The following is an 11,103-nucleotide window of genomic DNA, read 5'->3' on the forward strand; positions in this document are numbered from 1 at the left end:
CATTTTGTAATGAGTGTGGGAGTTCTTCCAACTTGAGTAGCCATCCTATGGATGTGTTCATATGTATCAACCAATTAGGAATATGCAGCAAAGCTGAGCCTTAATAGCTCTTACCTATATATGAAAAGACTGAGATCTATATTCTTACTTACAATTTCTTATTTTTAGAATTCCTGGGAAGTGGACTTGGCCCAATGAATAGGGTGTCCACCTACCACATGGGAGGTCTGCAGTTCAAATCCCAGGCCTTCTTGATCCGTGTGCAGCTGGCCCATGTGCAGTGCTGATGCGTGCAAGGAGTGCCGTACCACCCAGGGGTATCTCCCGCGTAGGGGAGCCCCATGCGCAAGGAGTGCGCCCCATAAGGAGAGCTGCCCAGTACGAAAGAAAGTGCAGCCTCCCCAAGAATGGTGCCACACACACGGAGAGATGACACAACAAGATGATGCAACAAAAGGAACACAGATTCCCGGTGCCGCTGATGAGGATTGAAGCAGTCACAGAAGAACACGCAGCAAATGGACACAGAGAGTAGACAACTGAGGGGGGGAGGGGAGAAGTAAATTAAAAAATAAATCTTAGAAAAAAATAGAATTCCTGAGCAATACATTTTAATTTGTGAGAATTTAACCAATCTCTTTCAATTTTCTTTTCATTATACTTAAGGATGTAAGGCTTACAGATACATTGAATTAGAACTATCAAAACTTTTTATATGTAGTTCTTCATTCATTCTCCCAAACCTTATAAAAAGGACTTAGTTCTTTGTGGAGAAGTAGCATGGTATAAAGAAAGCACATGGATTTTGGCATCAGATGAAGGGGTTCACATCTCAGATCTACCACTTCCTAGCCCTGAAACTATAAGCAAATTATCTAACCTCTCAGTGTCTCTGTTAAAGAATTCTCATGTGTAAAATGAGACCACAGAAACCTGTCTGTAGAATTGTTTCAAGGATTAAAAGTATCTATAGAAAGTGTTCAGCACAGTGCCTGGAATTCAAGACACTCAAATTACTCAATAAATATTGGTTTCCTTTAAAGTTATGGAGAAATAAACAGAATCCTGAGTGGTAAGTGTCTTTAAATATTCTGCCAAATAGGACAAGATGGGAATGGAATCCCTGAATCTAGACTACCAGTCTTCATTGTAGCCACTTCACTCATCTGTTCTTCATCAAGGTATCACTGAAACATCCTGATTCTCTACATTAAGAAGCTTTGTAAATTGGGCCTGATATGTCAAACAAGAGGCATACTGCCTGTGCCATTCCTGTGCCCTAAACAAGTCCAGATTTGCTCTCAATTTGTCAGTGTAAAGGAGCATAGTGGGTAATAAATGCAGAAACATTGATATGTACTCTTTCTGAACCTATGCTATTTTGAGTTTTAACTCCTGCATCTGAAGAGGGAATATATGTAAGTGTAAGCAATGGGTTTCTCCTTGGAGATCCCCAATACATAGTACTCCTGGGCAAATCACACAGTCAATTGTGTACTTAGAAATTCCTCTCCTCAACCAGTGAGTAGACTGAGATTGGCAGAGGCTGTCCAGAAGTAGTTTTGTTTTGTTTTTTAAAGATTTATTTATTTACTTATTTATTTCCCCTTCTCTCCCTCCAACCTCCCCCCCATCCCATTGTCTGCTCTCTGTGTCCATTGGCTGTGTGTTCTTTTGTGTCCACTTGGATTTTGTCAGTGGCACTGGAAATCTGTGTCTCTTTTTGTTGTGTTACCTTGCTGTGTCAGCTCTCTGTGTGTGTGGCACCACTCCTGGGCAGGCTGCGCTTTTTTTGCATGAGGCAGCTCTCCTTACAGGGCACACTCCTTACTCATGGGGCTCCCATAAGTGGGAGACACCCCCGCATGGCATGGCACTCCTTGCACGCATCAAACTGCGCGTGGGCCAGCTCACCATACAGGTCAGGAGCCCTGGGTTTGAACCCTGGACCTCCCATGTGGTAGGCGGACACTCTATCAGTTGAGCCAAATCTGCTTCCCCAGAAGTAGTTTTGATGTGTACATTGCCAATTGGACATGTACTACACCCTGATGTCTGGCTGTAAGGAGAAGGGGTCTGGGGAAATGTCAAGAGAAGCTGTCAAGATCCTAAGTCAGGGGCTGGAGAAGAAGTTCAGAACCTGGAAAAGATACCAGCCTCCATGGCCTGGGCACTGGTTTTTGGAGTGCCTTGGCCCATTTCATAGATGCAAGGGAGCAACAGAACAAACTGGTTCAGTGGCTTCTTTTGGACACTGCAGAAGGACTATAGTGGTATTTGCCAGCTATAAAAATAAGAGCTAAATATGGAATATCCAACAAATTTAGGAAAAACAATCACCAAAGATATAAAGGAAAAAAAAGGGGATGGGAGTAAATGGTATCACCAATCCCAGCTGCCTCCAAATTTTTCCTTCCAAAGTTTTCACCTCTAGGATTCAGCTCCACCTGAAGTTTATTCTTTCCTCTGGGATTCTCTCTGCTCTACCTCAGGGGTAAACTTTCTGATCCCTCATTCTCCTAGTTATGAAAGCACCTTCTAAATTCATCCAGGAACTTACTAGGAAACACATTATAGCAGTTTGAGATTATTTTGTAAATCTTGAAAAGAGAAAGATTATGTTTGTTAACAAATCTTTTCCTCTAGGTGAGATACCCTTTGATTGCATTAAATTCAGTTGAAAGGCCTTTGATTAGATTACTTGATAAGATTGCTTTATGACTTTTGATTGTATTTTAGTGAGGCTTGACTCAGGTTCAATCCCTGTCCCCTTGCTAGGACTCACATGGACAGACAAAGGAAAAAAGGAAGCTGCCATGTTTGATCCTGCCATGTAAGAGAGAGGATCACTTAAGTATGAAGTCCCAAGAAGCTGGGCCCACAGAGAAGCTCAAGAGGAAAGGGTGAAACAGGAGGGGAAGGCTGAAACCTGGAAAGAGATCGGTGGCCATCTTGCTTTACCACATGACAACATGCCAGGACTGACAGTAGCTGACTTTGGTGAGAAAGCTTCTCTAATGGTGCTTTGGTTTGGACCTTTCAAGGATTTGGAACTGTAAGCTTTATCCCAAATAAAACCCCTTTATAAAAGTCAACAGATTTCTGGTACTTTTCATCAGCAGCTCTTTGGCAAACTAAAACAACAACCAAGATTACAAAAGTAAATATGCCAGGCATAGGAAGTGTTTCAGAGCACAGAATGATCTTGGCCTGAAATAGTGCACATCCGGGTACCCGCTAGCTCAGCTGACAAGCTTCTTGGGCGGTTTCTTTTCTCCAACTCAACACTAATCTGGGGGAACCAGTCAAAAAGTCTTCCTTTTCAGTTCTTACATGTCATTCCACACATGGCTTCTCTGCCTATACCCTCCCACCTCCCTTCACTGCCACTGAAGGATCCTCCGCAACACCCAGTGGTTATGGAGCGAGCTGGAGGCAACTCTCTGGGTGGAAAATGGGGACTTTTGAAGGGAATGAAGAACATTAGTCCAAAGGACACATCAAGATTAGTTTCTTAATCTTGCTACTAAATATCTTCTGTATTATCTGGGATTATGGTGGTATTTTGTAGAAAAAGTCTCCCCAGATAAATGCTACCCAAATTGATGCTTGAAGTTATAATACCCCAACAATTCGTTACTCATTAATTTTCAATTAGGTAGTGAAATCCAGTTTGTCATTTTTTATTTTCTCAGTCCTTCTTCCTCCACATGTGTAATATTCCCATGACAAAACTCAAGGAGGGGAGAATCCAATATGATGGGATCTCAACAAAGTATTTTGTCATTTGACTGCATTTCCCTTTCCAATCTCCTCCCCAGTGACTGTTATATCTTCAGATTTGGTTTATTGTGTCATATATACAAATACACATACACATATGTAGACTATATATATACATATAGATACATACATACATGCACATATATATTAAAATATATAAAATTTAACATATTATATAAAAATTTGTTTTCAATATATGCATTTTTTAAAAAGTAAGGAATGTGTTTTAGGAACTGAAGAGATTCCTCCTCCTCTACATCCTCCTCCTCTCCCCACCACCCGAGTCACCCTCTCTCAATTGGCCGAGTTGGCAGCAGAGGCTTATTCTGAAGACCAGGGTTAAACCACTCCAGGGACTCAAAACCCACCAACAAGGACACATTTACTCGGTATCCTTCTGTGCAAAGCCTGGAGTCCCACAGCAGATTTTCAGACCTAACTCTGACTCATCCAACAAACCTCCTTCTCCCCTGTCCTTAAGAGTATCCTTTCTACAGTGAAACTTTCTTGTAAATCAGTCCTTTCATGAGGCTTCTTTCCAGCATAACCCTCTCCATCCTTTCCCTTCAACCTGGCAACAAAAGACATTTTCTGTCCTCTTTCAGCACCCTGGCATGACACCAGGTCCTGAGGGAATTCTTCAAAGAAACAGATTCTTAAGCGATCCCCAACCTACTCACAAACAGAGCCCACAGCAGGAAGGCCCAGTTCTGGCTGAGGGAGCTGGAGTATCACCACCCACCTAGCACAGCTGTTCTGCTAATTTTAGAACCCTCTGAGAAGCCACCTGACTTCAAGGCACTTTGGAGATACACATCACAGTTTATCTCAGGAGGCAATCTGGGGTGGTACCTTTTCCTGTCCTTTTATTTTTGTGAATTTAAAATAAAGTTGTTAATAAAAATTTTTTTTTAAAAAGAATGAACCACTCAAACAGTTATCAACCTGCAAATTATCTCTACCTGGTCTCTCCCCAAAGCATTATTATACAAGTCATCCAAGAGCCTGATGGACACCTCTACCCAGAGGCTCAGACACCACCTCAACTTCTCCAGGTCCAGAGCAGAAGTCCTCAGCTTCCCCAGACGCTTCCTCCTGTCTCTCTCTTTCTGTGGCATTTCCAGTTTCCCAAGCTAGGACCTGAGGTCAACTCTAACTTTCCCGCCCTTTCCAATCATTAAATCTTAACTTTAGAATGACCTTATATCCTTAATAGTTTTCCAAGACTTTCTTCTCTTCATCCCACAACCTTTGTTCCTATTTCAGGTCTGCTTACCTGGATACTCAAGTTTGCTAAGAATCTCCCTGCCTTCCTTCTCATTCTCTTTAAGTCCAACCTTTGCATGGCAACTGAGCTGATTTTTCTAAAACCATGTTGTTCTCAATCCTAACTGCAAGTTAGGAACGCCTGGGAAACTTTATTAAAAATTTCACTGCCCAGATTCCACTCTCTAGAGATTCTGATTTAACTAGATTGGGTGGGGGAAGGCATTCACATTTATTTATTTTAGTTATTTTTTATGGGGTTATTGGGGATTGAACCTGGGACCTCGTACGTGGGAAGCAGGCACTCAACCACTGAGCCACAGACTTTCCCCCATATTTATTTTTAAAGTTCTCTAGGGAATTCCAATGTGCAACTAGGATTGAGACCTAGTGACCTGCTGGATGAAGTCCAGGCTCCTTCACGTGGCACCCAAGAGGCTCCCTAACCAGAGCCCTGCCCACCTCTCTCCAGCCTGCCTCTCTCCTAGCCACTCTGTGCCTGTGTGTGCCAGCAACTTCCTTAAATAAAAGAGAGCTATCCCACCAGAATTACCTTAAACAAAGGGCGATGTTTATTTATATAGGAATTCTTCATGGGTCTCAAAGTTGCTGAAAGAACAGCTGGGCCTCTCATACTCTAGAACCCTAAGTTAGAAAGCTGTTGGGGACCAAGACGCTCTCTCTCTCACTGGGGTTACATGGCTTCTGTTCATTGCTCTGGGGTTTTCTTGGCAGACCAAACTTCTCTGCCTCTATGTACCCAGATGGGCCAAAAATGTCCACCCAAACAGGCAGACTTAACTCCTGAAGGTGCACGTTCTCACTTCTGGCAACACTGACCAGTGGATGTATCATAACTTAGTTAGCTAATTGATTTTTCAGACATACTTGTTTTCAGTTCTTTTATATTATAAATAGACTATATTTATATCCTAAACCCAGTTGCACACACACTTTATTGCATATGGACAATAACTACCTAACAGTGATTAAAGGGTGAAAGAGCAAGCACATTTACAATTTTAATAAATATTGCCATTTTGCTCACACTTTCACTATCTATGGGTTAGGAAAGTTTTTAAGTCTTTGCCAATTTTGATAGGTGAAAAAACAAAGAGGCTTCTTTTACAAAATACTTATAAAAAGTTTCATCATTGACCAAGACAGAGTGTATGTTTCAACAGTACAAAATACATCGGGTAATTACACAATTCTGTTAACCAAGATTATGTAACTTGTGGTTGTAATATTTTCCTTCAACAGCCACTTACAAAAAATTCGTTTATTGTTAATTGTCAATGTGTACCTAGTCATGAGAGCCCAACACTATTTATAGTAGGATAGGAAGTTACCTTGTGATGTAAAATTGCTACAGTTCATAGCATGTGGCAGGCATTAAAATTTTCTTCCCTCTGAATGACCAAAAAAAATGCACCATAGTTGCAAAACTTAGTTAAAAATAAAGAAGATTCTCAGAGAGGGCCATTCTCAGGGCAGGGCAGAGAACTGACCACAGTTTACAGGACAATCAATGATGGGAGCAAGCCATGAACGGGGCTGAGAAGCGAACTGGACCAGTAGCTGAGCACATTTCCCAGGACTGACGGCAGCGGGCCTCCTGGGGAGAAAAAAGATCGCCAAATAAATTGTGCTTCTTTAACAAAGCAGCTCAGGGTTTTCTGAGCTTGGGATTGTCTGTTTGCATGCATATTTTCTTGTTTGTGTTTTAGCTTTGAGCTATGTATGAGCCAAATCCAGATATTACTACATTTGTCCACATATCCATTATCAACCACCTTCCAAGTGACAGGTTTTAAGTCTCTGCCAGGCTAATAGAAATTATTTGTAACATGATTCCATGATTTCAATAGATGCCAAGAACAAGTCAAATCAATTAAACATCTATTACTTTTGGAAATTCTAAATATTTTAACAAAGAGAGTTTCTATATTAGATATTGTTTCCTAAACCCAAAGCTAAGAGCCAATATTATATAAAATGGAGAATCCTTTCACAGTAGAAAAGCCAACATGTCCTCTGCCATCATTACATTTAGCATGGTATTGAAAATGCTGACAATAACATCCTGAGAAGGGCAAGAAATAGAGACATCTATTAAGGAAAGGAATAATTAAAGTATTTTTGGGAGATGATATTATAATATACTTTTATTAAAGATTTTTAAATTCATTTTTATTATTTATTTATTTATTTATTTTATTTCTCCTCCCTTCCCCCCGCCTCCCCTGCCCCAGTTGTCTGTTCTCTGTGTCTGTTTGCTGCATCTTCTTCTTTGTCTGCTTCTCTTGTTGTCAGCGTCATGGGAATCTGTGTTTCTTTTTTTTGTTGCATCATCTTGTCGGTCAGCTCTCCGTGTGTGCGGCGCCATTCCTGGACAGGCTGCACTTCCTTTCGTGCTGGGCAGCTCTCCTTACAGGGTGCACATCTTGCGCGTGGGGCTCCCCTACACGGGAGACACCCCTGTGTGGCAGGGCACTCCTTGCGCACATCAGCACTGCGCATGGACCAGCTCCACACGGGTCTAGGAGGCCCAGGGTTTGAAACACGGACCTCCCATGTGGCAGACTGATGCCCTATCCACTGGGCCAAGTCCGCTTCCCCCTACTATACTTTCAAAACCCAAGAGATGAGAGGTCATAAAAAGTTATATAGTTTAAGGTAAATCCACAAAATTTGATGTCATTCTTTATACTAATGGCACTCAATGGAAAAAAAGATTCCATTCTATAAGAGCAATAACAACCACAACAAAACATAAATTCTCAGTATTGACTCAACTTGGAACAACCACAAATTTTATCTTATTTGAATAAATGTAAGATACCATAATAAGAGAATAAGTGGAGGCATAAAAAATGGCAAATCTACCCTACTGCTGATTAGGAAGAGAATACACTAAATATAATAGATCTTGAATTGATACATGAATTTAATGCAACTATAGTTTCCTAAGATAATTTATGAAACTTGCAAATAAGATGAAATTGGTCCAAAAGAAAGGGCAGTCAAGAATAACAAACCACCTACCTTTTATCTTCATTTATTAATGGTAAATGTATCCTACCAGATTTTTTAAAAATAAACTTTTATTAAAGTATATCATTCATACATGAACATACATAAACATTAAATAGTAAAATTTGTGAATTTACAAAACAAACATGCATCTCATCATACGTCTGCCATACTTCTCTCCATCACCAACACCTTGCATTGCTATGAAACATTTGTTACAAACTATGAAAGGGCATCATCAAAAATATTTATACTCATAGCAATATTTATCCCATATCTTACATTTGGTATGCTTTCCCCAACCCACCCAATTATTAACACCCTGTATTAGTGTTGCATATTTGTTATCATTCAGGAGAAAACATTCTCATATTTGTCCTGTTAACCATAGTTCATCACCCACCACTGGATTCCCTCTTATACAGACCCATGTTTTGTACAACCCATTCAAAGTTATCCTATTAGATTTTGAAACATATAACAACCAAATCTTTATGAAAATTGTATGGTATTGACTTCAAAACAGGGGAAAAAAATCACTAATTGAATAAAATGGGTATCTAGAAATAGATTAAAATGCTTTACCAAACATATTGGTGGGAAGGTGGGAATAGAAGCAGTATAACAAAAGAAAAAAAAGAATCATTATTTAAACAAAATTGTAGGAGAAACTGGGGAAGAATTATATATACATATACATATCACACAGAGGGCATTATTGAGAAATTATCTGGTGTCTTGCCTTTTTGTGTGGTCAGTGGTTTTGTGGAGGCCCTTCGGTGCTGCAGACACATCAGCAAAGACTGAAGAGAATTTCCCCCTTTCCCCTCTTAGAAAAGCCAGCCAGCCTTTGCATTCATTCCTGTGTTCCGGGCTCCTGAGTGACTCCTTTTGAGTTTTAGTTCCACGCCTTTGTTAGGAGTGCTGGCTCCCAGGCAAAGGAGATTTTAGGGGTGGTTTGGGGAGCCATGTGGTGCCTAGAGCCCGGGATAAAGTGGATCCCAGGAGAGAGTGGGTGGTCCTCTATCCACCCATTGAAGATTCCCTGAGGAAGGGGATCTGTATCCAGTTCACACAGAAGTGGAAGGTCCTTGAATGGGAGTGAAGCCTTGGATCTTGTTGAGGCCAGACAACAAGGTCTCAGCTTAGGAGCAGCTGCTAAGTCGTCTGGCCTGGGAGGAGGGAGGACAGCTGCAAGGCCTCCTGCCGCCTGGGGGACATGTAGGCTTGGGCAAGGAGCACCTTCTGCCATGACCAAATGGACTAATGACAGAGGCCTCTCCCCATCCTCCCAGAATGCATGAGCCCTGGGTCCTGTCACAACCCAATTTAGTGGTGAGGAAGGGGAACGCCTCCTTCCCAAATGATTGCTCGGGGAGTGGATCTGAAGCTGGATCTTGGATATGGGTAGGGAAAAAAGTGATATTTCTTACATCTCAAGTGCAATGAAACAATTCGTATCTATTAATGCCTCACACATTTCAATAAATCTGTATGGTTCAAACAACCACCACAAAGATCTGGAATGAAACTGATTACTTGATAACATCATTGAACTGCTGAATTAAATTAAAATCGAAGCCCATCCTACCTCTGGACTCCTGCTATGTGAGTATATGAATTAGGATTAGGTTCGGCTGCAAGTAACTGAAAACCCTAAATAATAGTAGTTTAAACAAGTAGCCCAGGAATATTCTACCTCATATCTGGTAGCTCTGCCATCTGAACACATAATTTATTCTCTCATGAGTCAAAATAGTTGCTCCATTTCCAGCCATCACAACTGAATCCAGTCAGCAAGAAGGAGAAAAGAAAAATTCTTCTCAGAAGATGCACATGGTACTTATGTTTACATGCCAAAGCTTAAATATATGGCTACAACTGGCTGTACGTAAGGCTGAAAAATGTCTTTATTCTGGGAAGCCATATGCCCAGCTAAAAATTGGGGGAATTGGGGGCTCCATTTCTTGTATAAAGGGAAAATGGATAGTAGGGGATAACCAGCAGTCTCAGTCACAGCGGGCCATTCTTCATGTTGAAGGCAATTTGAGTTGGGTTTCCTGTTACTAACAATCAAACACATCCAATTGATACAACCTCATAAACTCCCTTTCTACCATCTCTAATCATACGTGCTGGAGGGAAAAAAAAAGAAGCCGTTCATTGAGAGCATCTCAAAGTCTTTCCTTATTTCTTTCTGCAGGCTTGGGACAGCACCTGGCACAGAGAGGAACTTGCTAAATATTTGTTGAACTGAACAAAATTAACTGCAAGAATCGGAGATTCAAACAGAACATTTTGGCTTGAGACTTGTCAACCCTGGCCTCAGCAAGTCACTAAACCTCTCAGCCTCAGCTTCCTGGCCTACAAATGAGAGAAGTGATACCCTCATTCAAGCATTGTTATACATGCTAGTGACAATGTATGTGTGATGGCAAGCCTAATGAGTCAACTCAGCCAGGTAATGGTGCCCACTTGTCTGGTCAAGCAAGCACTGGGCTAATTTTGACACAAGGACATTTCATGGAGTTTAATCATCAGTGGATTGATTGCATATATTGCTGATTACATCTACAATCAACTGAGGAGATTGCCATCAGCAATGAGAGATGTCTCATCCAATCAGTTCAAGACTTAATAAAAAGTGATTTCAGTATGGATAGAGAGAATTTCATCTCTATTTCAGACAGCCAGTATCTCCTGGAGAACTCATCGAGGACCCTCATCAGAGTCCCTGGCTTACAGCCTGCCCTACGGAGTTGGGACTTGTGCATCCCCATGGTTGTATGAGACAATTTTTTAAAGCTCTTACCATTGCAGATATCTCCTGATGGTTCTGTTTCCCTAGAGAACCCTGACTAATGCAGATGTAAAATGCCTAACACAATTCCTGACACAAAGTCTTATGGTTGATACACATTATATATACATTTTGTTTTTAAAAAGTTAAGATTATGTACTTTAGATGTTTTAAAGGGAACCTGAGGTTGAGAAAAGATGGGTTTCAGCAATTTTTCG

This window comes from Dasypus novemcinctus, chromosome 13, assembly GCF_030445035.2.
Source record: "Dasypus novemcinctus isolate mDasNov1 chromosome 13, mDasNov1.1.hap2, whole genome shotgun sequence".
Lineage (NCBI taxonomy): Eukaryota > Metazoa > Chordata > Mammalia > Cingulata > Dasypodidae > Dasypus > Dasypus novemcinctus.